Raw genomic sequence first — 17,814 nt, 5'->3', positions numbered from 1 at the left:
AGAAAAATAAAAGAAAAAAGTGTCCAGTGGGCAATTGTTAAATCTGTTACGATGTCCCTCTGCTAGCTTTAGGCATCCACTTACACTTACAGATCAGCACATCTAGAAAAGCCAAGGAAGATTAAAAATGTTTCAATTGCCAAAGTTTACTTTCATATGAAGGAACATAGTCATTGTAAGATGTATTCCTGCAGTTTTGCACAACTAATGACTATCCCATCCTCAATTTCCCATACACTACTTCTATTTTCTCTTTCTCACCACACACACAAAAAGAAACATGTAAATAAAGTATTGTGGATCTTCTTTCAAGGTCAAAGACCCATACCGAGCTGTGTTTTTTTTTTTTTTTGTCATGCTCTTGCCTTTATTATTTACTCATCATTTACCAAAAAAAAAAAATTTCACTTTATTTAAATGCATAAGACCAAAGTAATGCAGAATTGATGGGGGTGAAATATGGAGGTTAGTACAGAAAACTCCTTTCCTGTAAAAGAGCCTAAGAGCAGCCTTCACAAACTCCAACCAAACTCCTAGACTTCTGCAGAGAATTCAAACTACATGTAACTTTTCTTATCAAGCTTGAAGAAATTTTATTGCATCTGCTCCAAGAATTTTAACAGGTGGAAAATTGACAGCATGCAACATAACTTGAGCCAATATCTAATACTCTGAATTCACAGGGGAACTAATTCTGAAGACTATTTAATTCCTTGTTCAAGGAAAATTCCCAGTGAAGTCAATGAGACCATGTGGGGTGAATTTAGCAACTATAATATAAAATGGTACAATAGCAGCTAGTCCCAGAGATAAAAGAACTTTACTTGTGTAAAATTGCTCTTGCAACAAAGGCTGAAATTATCAAAAACCTCACATGGGTTCATATTTCATTTTAATTAGAAATAAATCAAGTTTCAAAACAGTTCTTGAGGTATATCAAACTTTAAAGCAATCCTAGGCTTATTTCCACAAGCAGCCACCATAGCCAGTGTATAGGTTTGAACAAAAATAATTTTGAGAAAATTAACAGGTTCCTCTTCCTTCAGTTGTTTTGAACAAACTGTACTTTGTTAGAAGAGATCAAAGAAAGCAAAACAAGGATCATAGGAGTTGTTGTAATCTGTCAGCAGCGTTACACCTAGACGAGCATCCTAGAGGCAACATGAGGTGCTTCAGAGAACAGCAAAGACAGCGGGCTGTTCAGTGACATTTGGAGTCACAGACTCTGATAGATTCTGCTTCATTTAATGACCAATCTGTAACTAGTTAGGGCAACATAACACGAGCATGGCACAAAGAAACCTTGCAGTAGATAATTGGGAATAGCTTGTTCAAGGAATATTTAATCTAAAACCTCAGCACTTAGGCAGTTAGCTTACACGTGAAGCATGAAAATGTTTACTCTTCTAGTAATCCCACCTTTATTGTAGTATTTAATTACAGCATGACTGTTCACATTAGCACATTACAAGCTGTATAGAGAGTATTTCTTGGAGTTTGTTGCTTGGTTGTTTTGGGGATTATTGGGAGTGGCATCTGCCATATGATCTGTTAATGTTAATGAAATCTGACTATTAATTTCTACTTTACTTTCTGTGAAGAACACTGTCTTTCACATATACATTGTCTATTTTCTCAGTTGTTCTTGAACTTTCCTGTCTTTTCATGAGTTTTCTTCTCCATGCCATTATATGCTCTTGAGACCACCAGAGTATCGCATTCCTAAGGATATACTGGAAGATGAAACACAATGTTACTGGGAAATTTCCTTTATTCACTATTCTATTCTTAATGTATAATCATCTTTCATCTGCTTTGTCTCAGAGTCCAATGCAGTTAACTCCAAAAAAACAAATAAGCAAAAAACCCACAACCATTTAAAGATATAGTCATTCTAAAAACCACAAGTCATTACCCCTTCCTTCACCCTCCTGACATTTCTTAATTTGAATTGATATTGTGTTTTCTCTTCACCTAGTGTGGATTCATACTGGAATTACTCAGTCTCCCCTTGGCTTTAAGTCAAGTTATCATGCATTATCATCCAGGTTTTCAATCTTATTTGTATTTTGGAAAAAAATATCAAGAGTAAAGCTCCACTGACACACAGCTTAGCTGATACACAATATTAACTTTGGATGAGCTATTTACTTTTCCCTTGTTTCTGAGGTTTTAGACAGTATCTGATCCATAACAGTACTTCGTTCCTCTCATTAGGACAATTGGCATCAGTAACACTTTGCTGTGAAGAACAGTGGGGCACATGCATAAATGCCTGCAGGGTTCACACAGTGCAACAGCTGACACAACCTAAAGCATGCAGTGGTCACAGCACTCTCTACTGTGCTCTGCCAGAGGAAATATAGATTTGAAGTCTTCCAGTCTGACCTCAGCGTTAGCAATGACGTTCTTCATCCACAAAGCAGCGCATTGAAGTTCAGGCACCAGCATTAGCAGAGCCATAGAAATCCACACCAAAACCAGTAAGCTCTGCAGAGAGTTCTTAATGTAGCCGCACACTGCTTCTCCACTTCTACAGTGAAGAGCTCCACTAGCTCAGGCACCTCTGTGCCTCAGTCTGTGGCCCCATGCAACATCCCTTCCCAATGCCAAAGAAGCAACACCTGACTTGCCTTGGTAAGGAGCAACACTCTTCCTCCTCCACATTATTCTTCTACTCATCAAGTCTTCCCTTGAAGCACGTAAAAGCCCCACCTGTTCCTTACAGCAGACTCTTTGGGGTGCTAACCACCAGCGTTACTCAAAACGACCTTGTTTTCTAACATCAAAACAATAGAAATTTCTGTAGAAGAATGACTTTCTTATGAAAGAAGAAAATAAGGATTGTACTTTTAAGAACGTATTTCAGTAGCCTAGGGCCGGATCGTCACACTTCCTGCACAGACCCGTGCCTTCGGAAGCCAGCAGAGCTGCACCGGTTGGCCCTCTGGGGAACACTCTACCCCGATTTCTGCTGGTTTCCTCCCTAATAGGATCTTGTCACAACCTTATTCCCCAGTCACGTTTTGTCACATCATCTGCATTCCTCTTCATGAAAAAGAAACATTAATTACTTTGCTCAGCGTCAAACAAGTTACAGTAAAAGCCTGGGGCAGAATGTTTTGCCCCGTTTCCCTATTCATCAGTGTAAATAATTACTACTGAATCTGCAATGAAGTAGCATATCTCCATCCTATTACTAGGAGAGTAAAAATATCAGTGTCACTTCTCAGCTTACTCAAACATTTTCTGGAATATCAGCTCCTCTATACTTAAATGTTTTAATTGCATTAATATCAGCTGTGCTACCACAAAATGCATTAATTTGAGCAAAAGACAATAATTAAAACTAGGAAAAGCTGAGCTGAAATTTTTGTACAGAGCGTAGCCTGTACAAAACCTAAACATATTCCTAGGAATCCAGAGCTTGTGGTATGCACAAACTGTAGTGACAGATCAACCCTAGAAAGATAATTGGTATAGGGAACAAAGGGGGTTTTCAGTTCAGATGTATGATAGCATAAAAGAGTTAATACTGGAACTTCTGAGAAACCATTATGAATCTGAGAAATGTCACAACTTCTTTACAATCTGTGAAAAAGTCCCTTCCTTTTGCTTCTGAGGCAACATTATGCTTCAGCAGGCATCAAAAACTTGAAAGTAATGGAATTGGATCAACATCATAGTTCTTTCAGGAAGCTTTGCTTTTTGCCTCTGAGAAATTAATCTTTTTTTATGAAACACTACTTTAAATAAAGCATCCCTGTCACTGAGACTCAGCACATCACATTTAGTGATACAAGAAGTATACCTGCCCCAGTCAAAATATCTATTTTTGAAAGCCAGGGGGAAGGGGAAGACCATTTCTATCTCACCTATTGTTTAATCCTCCAAATGTTAGAAGAGATCTTCGGCATCTGCATATGCATATTCAGCAAATGGCTATTTTTTCTTAGCCAAGCTATCAAAGAGCCACCATGTAATTTTGCTGATGTTTTGCTTAGGTACTATGTTTACTTTGTGTTGCGGGTCATACCAAACAGATAAAGACTCCAGATACATCCAAGTTTTAACAGAGCCCTCATTATATAGTAGACATTGTCAATGGACCCGCAACATCTAAATAGATCTGAAATGCGGGACATATCCTCCAGCGAGAGCAGAGTCAAGGCTTCAGCAAGCTATGATTTTTCAAAAATTGCAGCTGGCAGAAGGGACAGCTTTATGGCCTGTTTCACCAGAGAACAGTGTGAAAGATACAGAAGTAACAAATTGTGGTCTAAAAATCTGTACCATTAATCGGGCCTCGCAATGACTCTGCCAGGCAGTTACACTGCTGCATCTACCATATATGATCTCAAAAGATTTTTAATTCCCGGAGTGGAAATACCCTGCACATTCAGTACATACCGTTTGTGATTATTTGGCTTTCCTATAACACATCTCAAGGAAGCATCAATCAGGATACCCATAAACTTCTGAAAAGTTGCAGACTAACCACGATTTTCACAAAAGGCATTAACTCCAAATACTAAGGGAAAAACAAAACCAAACCTCACTGCTGACCACCAACAGATGTCTTACGTTCTCATGAACTGCAACAGATTAGGAGTAAAGAAAAGCAAGCTTACCTGACTCTGAAACAGTATCTTCTGAAACAGCAAGGAATAAGATTGAAGGAGACGCAGATCCCGCATAAGTTGGCACAAACGGAATTCACACCGGGCAGGGTCAGAAACACTCTCACTTTACAACAGGCTCTCTTCCATTCTTTTCCGGCTACTTCAGATCACCTGCAAGTTTTATGTCAAAGTTTTGTTTCATTTGTTTGGTTTTGGGTTGTTTCTTTTTTAAACTTTACGTAAAAGTTTTCTCCTTACAGACATTTAGCACTTGCTTCTTCCAGACCAGTTGATTTGTTTGACTGGTTTTTTCCAAGGTGATCATTAACAGGCTAGAGTGACAGACCAATCTATCACACCAATGCTGACTTTTCTTTTACATTTTTTCCACAATCAAGAAAGTCCAGAAGCCCCCAGCTTTTCTGAGCCCAGAGGTCAGTTTTGTCTCAAGTATTTGCAGAGCTCTTGATAGTAACCATGTTAAAGCTGCAGGATGAAAGGATCAAAACTCCATGCTACTGTTACAGCCTCACAAGTGTAATAGGGTTGACTCAAAAACCTCTCCTGGGACTCTGAGGTTAGAGTCTCCTTCTCAGCTAGCCAAGACCTGATTATTTCTTTCTGCAAGCTTTGTCCATCCATCACACTTTCCGTCAAAGCAGCAGGAGAGCTCTGAAGGGCTAAATGGGCTGTTTATTCAACAGATGCTTTGTGGGTGCTTCTCCACTGTTTCGTTCTGTGAGCAGAATCCAGAGGAAGTGTCGCAGATTCCGTAAATAATCTCATGTATTAAAGGTGCATTTTTCTGTGAGAAAGAAAAAAAAAAGTATCTGATGTCAGAAAAGACTTTCATAATTGCTGCAAGATTATCCAGCACTAGTTTATCTTGCAAGTGGTAGCAATTCCCAGCCAAATCACCCCAGAGAAGATGCAACTACAAGGAATACCGTGACCCAGATAGGAAAGTTTGGATTACACATAAAAACCCTCTCATATCTTGCTACCTACTTTGAGACAGGACAGACAGTTGATCATAAAATTGACTGTTGCATGAGAGAAAATAATTCAAAGTGCACGGACTCAGGCATGCAACTCGTCCTTACAGATAATTAAGACACTCATAAATGGGAAGTATACGTGCAAGCAACGCTCCTACCTGCTTTGTGGCCTAGAGATCTTTCAGTACTACCATTCGTTTTTTCCCTAAGTTATTCATCCCTGGATAAGTCAAAAAACTGCTGAATCTCCTAACTCAGAGCTGTATTTGTCATTTTAACTGGCCAAGTCACTCTATCGGATATCTTGGCATAACTGACATACTGAAACACTAAGTTTTTGGAATATTTTATTTCAAATTCTATGCAGTCAGTGCGCTTTTTTTTTTTTACATTTCCTTACTACTGTCAAAGAAGCAGCTGTGTTACAATGTTAATCAGAAAATAAAGACATTTAAATATCGCTTTGCAAAAAAAAGTAATTTTTTTTAAAGAAGATGATGGAGACAGTTGAGTCCACGTATGTGGCTTATGTGGTACCATATTTTGAGATGTTACAATAAATCTCATACGTATCAGCAATCAAGTCATTATAGCTGCCCATGAATCGCTTTATGTAGCTGAGCACATACACCTGCCTCAAACTTACACTGAAAAGACCTATTCATAAATCATCCTTCTCACCATTTGAATTTATGTAAAGGCTTTTACTCCATAATTTCAGAGTTCTTCAAGCACAGATTGTCACAGTTGAACTGTCAACTTGTTATATTCATGTAACAGGCCCCACTATTTATATGAAATTAAATATAGTTGCAATTATTTGATCAAAAACAGCCAATAATTTGTGGCAGAACTAGGCAGAGAACAATTGAAACACTGGATCCCAGTACCCCAAGCATCACACCAGAAAAGATTACTCTCTCCCTTGTTTTGCAGTACCTATGTTTATGAAGCACTCTTTAATGGGAACAGCTAAAGAAAGTGAGTTATCTACAGCCCTTCATAGACATGGTTTGTACAGAGCAGTAACAAGACATTTCATTTATTCTTTTTATGTCTCCCAATCAGATGTTTTGTTTTTAAGTATCAGACACAGATCCACTGTGTACGGGAGACCGAAATGTGACGGTGATAAACAAGGCGAAAGCTCATATTAAACTCTTCACTCATTACACTGAGACACACATGGATTTCCTAGACTTCTAGATTTGTCCGAAAAAGAACCTGGAAATTTCGCACATTCCTGAACATCTTACAAGAGGGCAGAAATACTATTGAGAATACCAAAACTGAAAGATAATGCATCTCCATAGTTAACTGTTACATATATGCCATGTTATACAGCCATGACTGAAAAGACAGTAAGTGCTTGAAATCCCCTTGGAAATGATGCTAGCATTGAAATAATTCCTTTCATCGTCAGAGTTTCCCTATAGACTTCAATCAAATTGTTCCATCAATAAAGTACTGTACACGAAACGTTGCTCTGTCACTTTACAACCAAGCCCGAACAAATATTTATGTAGTAGCTTACATTTTTAGCTGGTAAAAAAACTCCACAAATAAACCACATAGAAAGCTAGTCAGCATTTAAAACACAAAATTTATGCTTTATGTAAGAAACTGTCTTCACTCTTAGATGACTACAGCTGTCGTAAGATTTGCTTCTATTACGTGGAGAGTTTCTGTGTGAAGAGAATATTGTGCGCACATGAATTACCCTACAATCACTCTGGGTCTCTTTGCAAGTAACTGCAAACCCAATAGTTTAAGGGGATTATTTTAAAAGTATCTATGTAGAAATGAATTTTAATGCAGAATCAGCTACATTCTTATCATAAATCCCCAACTATGTCACTACTGACCAGTGATTAAAATGCCAAGCATTAAAAGGCTGTGAACATTTAAATGATGACATCAAAGCACACACTTTATCATTAGTACCTAAACCCATCAATTCTTAGTCTGAATGAGCGTTTGAATTTGATAAAAGTGTCTTGGTAAAAAACAAGGAAGCACATTCAATGTAACAACTAGACCACAAATTCTGCAGTAAGTTTACCTGAGTAACAAGCAGATAAATGCCAAGTTGTGTTTGTTGTGTAGGTTTACTTGATGCCTGAAAGGGATGGTGGCACTAGATTAATTTAGGAATAAATCAGAGTAGTTTGGGAATGAAATCTCAGGGCGAGAGATAAGAACATGTGCCAAGAAATATTATCAGTGGGCCAATGCAACCCACGCAAAAAGCAGAAGATACGATATAAATGCTGATATCACATGTAGGCTTTTTACTGGTACTGAACTCGCACCATGGGAGGACTTCAGTACTGACTTTCTCAGTTAAAGCAATGGGAGTGCTGAGGTGACAAATGCGACGAATACCCCACTGAAGGATCTGGCCCTAGTTTTTCAGCCTTTTTACATTATGTAGACATTAAACATAACACAACAATATAGAACACATTGATTGTCATATTTAAGATAAGGCTTGAAGCTTTCTGTTTTGCCTGCAGAACGGCATGGAGCCTCCCAAAATAAAAGTTTAGGTAAAGAATTACTTTCTTGAGAATTCATAAATAAATTCATTTACGAATTAGAATAGTTATGTTGCCCCTTCAGGAAATACATGTGCACAAATTACGAGATTATATTTGTTACTTTTCCAAACAACCTACATAAAAGCGCCAGACATATTAATCAGAGTATTTTTTTGGAGAGAGTTAATACAAGTTTTATTTTTCTTTATCCCTCATGAATAAAAGCTTAATATTCTACAAAGAGACCACAGAATAATTGTCATTCTCAAAGAGCAATCACATGATTTTCTCCTTTAAGAAGGGATGTCATCTTATTATTTCCATGACAAATTTGAGGTCACAAGCTCCCTCAGCAAAAGTAGCTATGGTTTCTATTCACATGACACCATTCACCAATAAGGCAGAGACCCAAATCTTCCCCAAGAATTCCTTGGCTTCATTCCTTGAAACAGTAGAAGGAGGTGGCCTACTATCCTAAAGGCATGGTGAAGCCAGGTGTGCTAATCCTGGCAGATTAGCATCTTGGATCCGTAACTCATGTTATGTTAATGACAAAGATACGGCAAGAATATACTAGCATCCTGCCACCATCACCCTACACGTGCAGATGTGCTAATCAAGCTACGAGGCTTTTAGACGACTTAGTGCCTCCCTCTTCTTGCATACTTTATGATATTCTGAATATTCCTGAATGTATCTATCGCCTGAGACAGAGTGCACACCACCGCAAACCATGATAAATAAAAGGCTAAAAAGTTTCCTTAGTAAATACCACCTTCCCTCTTAATAATGCTACAAAACTACAGATGAATTTATGCAGGGTGTACTCAAACAGCATTTTTAGTGTCTCAGTCTTATTTACCAGGTCACTCAAAGGCACATATCTGCACAGAAGAATTAAAAGCCAAAAATGCCTACAGTCTTAAAACATCAGAGTTGAAGATAAAGAGATAAGCAAGGCAGATACTGATGTGGGTGTGTAGTGGAGTAAACAGTTTTTACTATTCTTTCTCCAAAATTGCTGGCAAATACTTTTCATATTTAAATTGTGAATAAGCTTAAGTAAATTGGGGACACCTGAAAAATTTTGATCTTGAAGTTTAAAAGGTCAGATTATAGCTAGCACAAACCAGCAGAGCAAAACAGAGCTGCTTATGTGATATCAATCAGGGCAGTTGCCACCACTACCTAAATCTATCGTATTAATACACACAGTCAGAATCTTGTTCATACTGAAGTCAGTTTGAGTTTTACTCCATTTGCTGATACATAGCTATAAGTGAATAACAAACATATGTAAAATGAATGCTGAGATTCCTCTCATCAATGCAAAAAAGTATAATTTAATATCATTTAGATCATACAGGCTATCTACTGGAATTATATAAAAGTTGACAGATCAGTAGAGTCCAATATCCTTGAAATTTTCAGCTATTCAGTTTCCAAACCAAGAACTGAAATACTGCATTTCAAAACTATTCAAAAGGCATAGGGGAGCAACTCATTGCCCCGTTAGGACATTGGGGACACTGGAGAAGAGACAGCACTAGGTTCAGACAAATTGGAAAACAACAACATTGGTGTTGGCTTTGGACGGTATTTCTGGGATCGTCACCTGACACATGTGACTTTTGGTACAGACACAGTGTTACTGATAGGGAGTGCTCCATGTCAGATGCTGCAGAACAAAACCACCCAGCTCCCTGCTTCTCCACCCTTTCTGTCCCCGAGGAAAAGCCTATCCCTGCATGCAGATGAGCACAGTCTCACAAGACCAGTTTATTTCTCTGAAGTGGCATGGTCCAGCTTGATGTAACAGGAGGAAGGGGAGGTCCTGCAGAGCTCTCCTTGCTCAGGCTCCCAAGCATGAAGAGTGCTTTGGGAAAGGCTGAATGGGGTCAGTGTATTCCCATTTGTATTCCTCTATTACCGTTACCCCACCCTCCACATACACTGAGCCGTCACGGAGGATGCTTGAATATTAAGCTGCAGCAAAAGTGAGGTAATAACTCTACTAAATAGAAAATGGCCTAATTGCATCTGACACTCACCTTTTCCTAAGGCCTCCGTGACCAAAATTCTACTTCAAATATCCCTAGGACTGGAACACAGACTTATTAAAACACCATGCAGCTTCAGCAGCCCTTTACTATACCATGACTATCTTGCATCACAGATGCACGCTTTCTCCTTACTCTGCTATAAAAGGAAAATAGAAAAAAATTAAGAAATCAACTTATTTCAAAAAAGGAAAAAAATCCTTTTTAGATGGCAGAACTAAGTTGAAATACATCACTTTTCAGTTGATTTTACTTACATAAGTTTATACAAGCACAACATTGCATCTGACATTACTGCCCGTGAGTTCAGTTTTCAGCTTCTGAGTATGTTTCCACAGGCTTGCTATCGGTGAAATTATGACTCACTTATAGGTCAGGGATCAGATTTTTTTTTTCTTCACAAGCCACAAGGAGCCCCTGAAAGGGATTGTTTTGACCAAATTCAGAAGACTGAGAAATTGGTTTGAGCTTGAGAGACACTAAAAAGTTACCATTTAGTTCTGTTGAAATCTCTTGGCATCACTAATGAAAATTCACACTGAAAGATTGGATACCACACTGGGGCAAGCTTGAATAAAGAGAAAGTTGAAACAAAACGCAATTTACTGTGCCCAATTTCCTTCATCCCTGTTATGTTTGCTAATTCTGGGAAGTTTTATGAACAACAACTTGTCTCTCCTAGACCAGGTTTTACGTTGTTCTTTATTCCACAATAAAATTAGGATACAGGGTTTAGGACTTCACTCTTACTCCCAAAACCACCTGTAATCTCGTAAATTTTGATCACAATGACTTCACAACAGAACACAGTAGGGAGCATAGAAGGAAATGCTTTTTTTCCATACAGAAACCTTGTCATTTTGATAATTAGTACAAGCAGCAGTTATTTAAAAAATGTGGTAGGGACACAAGTTTGTATTTAAATACAATACATAGTGCACTGGGGACTTGTTTATCTGGATTCTTATTATCCAAACCTCCTACTACACAAAATTGGGTCATCTCCCCTGACGTGCATCATTTGCACCAAGAAGTCCCCTGATTCTGAAACCTCATTTAGCTGAATAAATTCCATATCCCTACTCTACTTGGGTAGACAAGTACTTCTACTCTGCACTCAGGTTCGGGTTCTCACAGTACCCACTTTCAAAATATTGCAGAACACGATTCTCCAATCTGACTGCATAACACATCTCCATATTTAAGTCTTCTTGCTTACATATGAGGCTGACCCACAAGCTCAGACACCTAAGGCTAAATGCTTTTGAACAACCCTCAAAATCGCTTTGGAATGAATAACTGGTGAAAGACTGGCAGTCCTACCACCCCTGTATGCATCGCACTGATACAGCTCTGCACTATCACCTCATTTGCAGGCTGGCAATATCTTATACTGAGAAGAGAGACAAATATCTTTTATTATACAGTTAAGACCAGCCCCAAATGTCCTGTACTTGAACTAACAGCTACAGTATGCCCAAATGTAAATTCTGTTACTGTAAAAGCAGTTAATAACTCCTGAAGGTTTAATAGCACAGTCAAGGTTTATTACAGAATAATATTTAAAATGTGATGGAAAATAATTTTTTATTTCTATATGACATTCAAGATAATAAAAGCATTAAGCCACAATAGACACAAAAGTAATACCTATGCTTATAGACATGAAAGAACCTATCACTGAGACAGAATTTTAAGGTTATTTTTGATTTCCCACTCACAAATACTATGCCATTTTATTGATATGTAAGGTAATAAAATAATAATTTCAAATTATTATCAGTTCATCATGGTGAACATATAATATGATTTACTTTTTAATTAAGGAGCAGTTTCCAAGGCTGAAATAGTTCATTTTTAATCAAGAAGTCATCATCTTTTTCCTATAAACTCTGAACCCTTAAAGAGCTTAATAAGCTACAAGGCTGACATTTCAACCACTAAATTTTGATTAAAAACATAAAATATTAAGGTTTGTTTTATTTAGCGGTGCAGCTAACACGATACACTTTGCCAGTGTTGTTTTCGGGCATAATACGGGTTGGGTTTTGTGACCAGTAAGAAAGGCAATGCAGTCTGAGCAGAGCATGGGAGACAAATCAGAGAAGGGGGAGGGGGAAGCAAACTAATTTAAATAAAATCACAGTTCTTGGTCAAGACCAGTGGCATAAAATTCCCTCTCCTACTTGCGAAATATCTCTGCCTGTTTCTACAGGTTAATAGAGGCTTGGCAGATAGCCAGTAAATTACAAACAAGCAATTTTACAATTTGGAGAGCAGCTTAACGCGGGCCAGTCAGCGCTTTAATCCTCTGAAGATGACCTTGCGCAGAGGGAAAGGCGGACTCCGCCTTTCCCTCTGCCAGTTAACGACATTGGGAAAAAATAGATTAAAACAGAAGAAAACATCAAGTCAAGACACATACCACCAGTCACTAACAGCTTTACACTGCAAATCTGGAAAAGGTCACTCAGCCACTGTCATCCAGAGGGGCCAGAACAGGAGAAGCGGGAGTGTTAAATGTTGTTTTCCAGGTGGACACCTACAAAGCTAAGATTAAATGATAGGTTAGAAAGCTATTGGTGGCCTCTGTGTTTCTAGCTGGAAATGAGGGAGGTGTAATGTTAAGTGGGAGATTCCTGGAGAGTCATCTTGGCTTGACATTCCCCACCCCACCCCCCTTTTACTTTTTATGGGGTCTATCAGCTGTTAAGGGTTTGCGATTGGGGCCTTTTTAAAATATATGTTTATACAGTAACATTTTTTAAAAAATACTCTGTCATGCAAAGCCTATATTCACTGTCAGATAGTCTAATTGAAATCAGTGACACTACCTACAGAGAACATATCCTGATCCATCCCTCAGCTGCTGAAGGGAGGCCGAACGCTGGGGCAGAGGGATAAAACCCACCATGGAGGCAATGAGAGGAGTTTCCAGATAAAACCATCTGATTGCTTTTATTTGAGCACAGTCACTTCCTATTGAGCCTCGGGAGTATAGCAAAAACCTTTCTTTAATAATTATGTGGAAATTCAAGTGACAGGCAGGGGAAATCTGGGCCCCAGGCCCGTCAGCGAGGGGGATACCTGGCTGGGCCCAGCACAGTGCCATGGATGCAGCCAGCGGGGCTGGATAACAGCTCCCTCCAGCATCAGGGTTAGCTTTATTTCACACTCAGAGGCTCCATTTCCAGATTTTCCACAGATACATTACTTTCTATAATTAATTAAAAAATGACTCAGCGAGATTAACAACCAGAACAGCACATCAAGACAGCGGGGAAAAAAATATGGAAGGCAAAACTCAGCAGGTGTCGAATTAGCCTGGTGAGTTAGGACAAGCTGCCCCAGAGGTAGAGGTTTTAAGCAGGAACTGGGGCCAAAATACTGGCTTTTTTTTTTTTTTAATAGATGTCAATAAATATGATTGTCTGCTTCATTATGACAAATGGAATCTGTATATTTATACATATTTCTATACAAATTTATATAGCAATATGAATACATTATAAATATATATCTAAGCTATATCTACATGTTATAGATCCAAAAAGGGAATTTTGGTAGCTATACAGAAGTAAATACCTCTTTCCTCCTTCCCCATTCTGATCATTTCTGTAGAGCATTTCAAATTGTGCAGATAAAAAGAACTATAATTAGTCTATTATTAAGTGGAAGCAACCAAATATTTAGAGCAGGGCAAATAAGGTCCAGCCCTTTCCTGAATCAGAGGGAACGCCAGCTCTGTTTCCCCATCTGATCTGCCATCCAGACAAGCCTGCCCACACACTCCCCATGAGGTACCTTTAGCTGGAACTTCCTTCTTCCCTCTCCCCGCCACGTTTTCTGCATCTCATGACTTTCAAGAGATCCTTTAAAATTCACCTTCCCACACACACTCTCCTCTAGAAGAGGAGCAGGGTACAATGCCAGTTAACTATTTTCAATAAACATTAGCTGAATGTGAATAGGTACAGGGTGATTCAATCCAGAACGTGTCCCACAGAGTTGTGGAAACCTCATTACCCAGCTATTAGTACTGTGAGACACTTGCCCCACTGCAACTAAGTGCCTCCCAGGCACTTCTCGCATCACACCGCACACTTACAAAAGCTCTCTTTGGGCAGACGAGGGCTAAGCCAGCACACAGACCTGCCAAGAGTGCTTATCCAGAGAACAAAGTCCAGTTAATAGCCAGTGCTAACTCACCACAGTGACTGTGACTATAACAATCAAAGCCTTATTGCAAATTACCTAATTACAAATTCGATATAAGTTAGTATTGCACCCAAGCTTTTAGTGACGAGAACAACATCCTGGATTAAATCTTTCAGATAGTTTTTTCAGGCTGCAGTTTTACTTCAGCAAACATAAATCAGAATTTGAGCAAAGGCAAATTGTTTGAAATACGTTCCTGACATTTACTACCACTAGATGCATTATATAAATAATTATATTTCTAGTTCAGGTGTACTATTTTCTGTTTATCAATTTATATTTTGCAGAGATAAATCATACTAGCATGCAAGCACAGCCAGTCTAAAGGAGGGGGACAAGTTCAGAAATTTTAACCCTGACTGTTGTATAAACGTCACATTTGCTGGAAATAAGGATGATAGCCCACAGGCAAAAGATCTGATAGCATTTTTCATTAGTTATGCACTGATTTCTTAAAATTATTCAGAGCAGGCTGGACAAGCCTTGATGGATTTCAAAGGCCAGCCTATGTCTATGTACTAAATAGCCCACATTAAAATCCAGCTTTCAGCTATGCATAGTGCACATTGCCACTCCAATAATTTTCCATAAAATGAGGGACTTACAAATGTAGATTAATTGAGGCAATGAAACAGCAGCTAGAGTAAAGAAATTAGATATTCCCTTTCATAGTTTTTTTCTCTTGAAGTTTCAGATTTCACACTGGTGGGCAATTCCCCAAAATAAGCTAGCAAGGGAATATAAGCTCAAACAGCATTTATTAAATCCAATGGCAGAATTGGTAAATAGTTCCATATAGACTTTGCTTTCTGTCACATGTCATTTTGATGGAACCAAATAAACACATGGTTGAATGTTATGGTTAGGCACTTTGCTTGTGATAGTGGGAAAGAAGCAAGCATAATTTGGCTTGTCATCTCTCTTTGTTGGTAAACCACAGATAATTTTGGGATCACTGCATTTGTTTGCTAAAACAACTTGCTTTTTGGTTTAAAAGAAAAAAACAAAACAACAAACCCAAACAAACAACCAAAACACCACACAACAAAAAAGCCAAAAACCCCCACAAAACCAACCAAACAAAAAGAATAAACATAGCAAAGCCCATGGGCTGTTTAATTTCCCGAACAGACTTTGATGCTTTAAGCAAACACACAGCATTACGTGGATGATTGCTTACTCAGTTGGTTCAGGGTGGCTCCAAACTGTGCAAGCAGTTACTGAAGAGCTTTCATGATGTGACAGTAAAGTGGTACTGAATAGCAGAGGCATTAAAACCAAGAGTCCTCAGTGCAGGATGCCAAATTATGTTCTCTGGCAATCATATCTACATTGCTGCAAGTAAATCTGCCACTTAAATTGTTAGAAGATTGCAACCTATGAAAACAGCATGCATTTAGAGCCACTGTTGGGACCCCAAACTTTGTACAGGGACTAAGATGGCTGGGGACTCCCTCCTGCATTTGGAAAAGCTACAGTGAGTGCAATTAACCATTCCCTGTTCTCCTCCCCCAATACCAGCAATCTGGCCATGAGAAACCCTCTGCTTAGAGCCATCCCATCTCATTCCTCTTTCACATCCTGCCCATGGGTGCACTGAGTCTGGTCTCAGCATTTGGGAAGTGCAACAAGAGGCAAATAAAATACAAATGCTTCAGCTGGCTGTACCTTGTACCCTGCCTTGCATAGCCAGCCCCATTTTCTTCACACAGTGCTGTGTAGACACGTAACAGTGACTGCTTTAGTAGCATGGCTGCAGAAAGACACCCACAGGGCTCCTAGATCTCTGCAGAGCCAGACTCCTCAACCTCCCAAAGCATAAAAGAACTTTTTACTTAGGTTTCTCTTCCCCTTCTGCAAAACTAGGTAGGTGACATATTTATAAATCAGAAAGCACACTGCCAAGATAACTGCACTAGCCTAGTTACAGAATTAAGAGAATCAATAATAATAACAGAAAACAATAATGATGAAGCTGCTAAGATTAGTGTTTGCATTTCAAACATGATGAAACCACCCAGCTCCAAATGAATTTTTAAAAGTAAGCATCAGCAGACAGAGGGATTTTTTCCACAGCAATTTCCACTGCTAACCCTCTCAGCTGTCTTAATACAGTCTTTAAACTACATATATTACTACTTTAAACTACTTTTATTTTTGTTGAAAATAACACCCATAATTTTTTGGAGGAGGTAACTTTACTCTTGAGCCTGGCTTGTATCCTGTTAGCTGTTAAAACCCTTTAATTTGTGCTGCATTTTATAGAAGTTCTTCAGAATAGCATAACAACACTGAAAACACATGCAATTAGATAAGTCACGGGGAGTTTCGTACCTGCAGCATGTGGCAAGAACAGGGCAGCTCTGAGAGAGCAGGCGAGCTGAGGGCAGCTGCAACGCAGGCTGAGCAACAACCTCACCAACAGGGCTCAGCCCCATAGCACCAGCACCAGGCAAGCAGGAACAACAATAGCAAGACATCCTGTGGACAGTTCAGACAAAAGCAAGGTAACAATCTGGCAACCCCCCCAAAAAAAAACACAAAGAAAAACCACAAAAAAAAACCCCACAAACTAAGTCAGGAGCACAACCAGAGCAGGTGCAGACACCTACTGCATAGCTCAGGCCTGGGGCAAAACCCCAAGCACAGCTTAAATAGAGCTCCTGCAGTAATGAGCAGAGGGTGTGTATGTGGGGCAGGTGCCAGGTGGGGTGGGTCCCAGGTGAGGCTGGTCAGGGCAATTAAGGCTTCTTGGTGCCTTCGGGGCCCTGACACAGTGTTTTGCTTGAATAAGCTTTAACGAGCAAGATCTCTTAGTGACCACACTGTAGCAAGTAAATATTGCATTGTAAGATGTACCAACCGATTGCTTGCTTGAGCCAAATATATGGTGTAGATCAATGGAAATCTGTCCCATCTTACAGTGAATTCTGCACACGCTCACATGAAATCCATAGGAAACTCTGGGAAACACCAGTCTACAGTTAATAAACTCTGCTCCAAATTGCATACTCTGATGTCGCTGTCTTTTGGCCTGCTTTCACAACATTTTCATTCTGAAAATGGACTGAGTGGTCAGCTGTTCTGCCAGGGTATTCTGCCATCACAGATCACATCCAAACCCAGACCTGGAAGAAAAAATAACACAGAAAGGGGGCGGTTCCAACAGAGCACTTTTTAATGTGTGGGGCAGTACCAAATCAGCAGTTCTAGTTTGTCTCTTCCCTGCTTGCAAGGTGTGTGCTCATGCCTGTGGGTGCCTCTGAACATTCACACGTGTGAGCGATCCACATACATAACACTCTAGTTATCAGCTCCTCAGCCTGCTGTAGCCTTGTTACAGATGGTCCTTGAAGTTTGCAGTATGTCCCTCAAG

General features: G+C 39.3%; 1 long non-coding RNA gene across 2 annotated transcripts; it reads right to left on the bottom strand.

Annotated features, from left to right (window-relative positions):
* Positions 1 to 832: 832 nt before the first annotated feature.
* On the bottom strand, positions 833 to 17,044 carry LOC148053163 (uncharacterized). Of its 2 annotated transcripts, XR_015708722.1 has the most exons (4): positions 16,773 to 17,044; positions 12,646 to 12,770; positions 4,632 to 5,427; positions 833 to 1,733 (listed from the first exon to the last, which is right to left on the bottom strand). It is a non-coding gene; the product is annotated as an uncharacterized LOC148053163 (long non-coding RNA). The 2 variants fall into 2 exon arrangements; XR_015708721.1 differs by lacking the exon at positions 12,646 to 12,770.
* Between the last annotated feature and the right edge of the window lie 770 nt (positions 17,045 to 17,814).

This window comes from Nipponia nippon, unplaced genomic scaffold, assembly GCF_047370975.1.
Source record: "Nipponia nippon isolate SJK-2023a ecotype South Korea unplaced genomic scaffold, ASM4737097v1 scaffold_4, whole genome shotgun sequence".
Classification (NCBI taxonomy): Eukaryota; Metazoa; Chordata; class Aves; order Pelecaniformes; family Threskiornithidae; genus Nipponia; species Nipponia nippon.
Note: the sequence above shows the minus strand (reverse complement) of the source record. Positions and strands in the feature narration are given on the sequence as shown.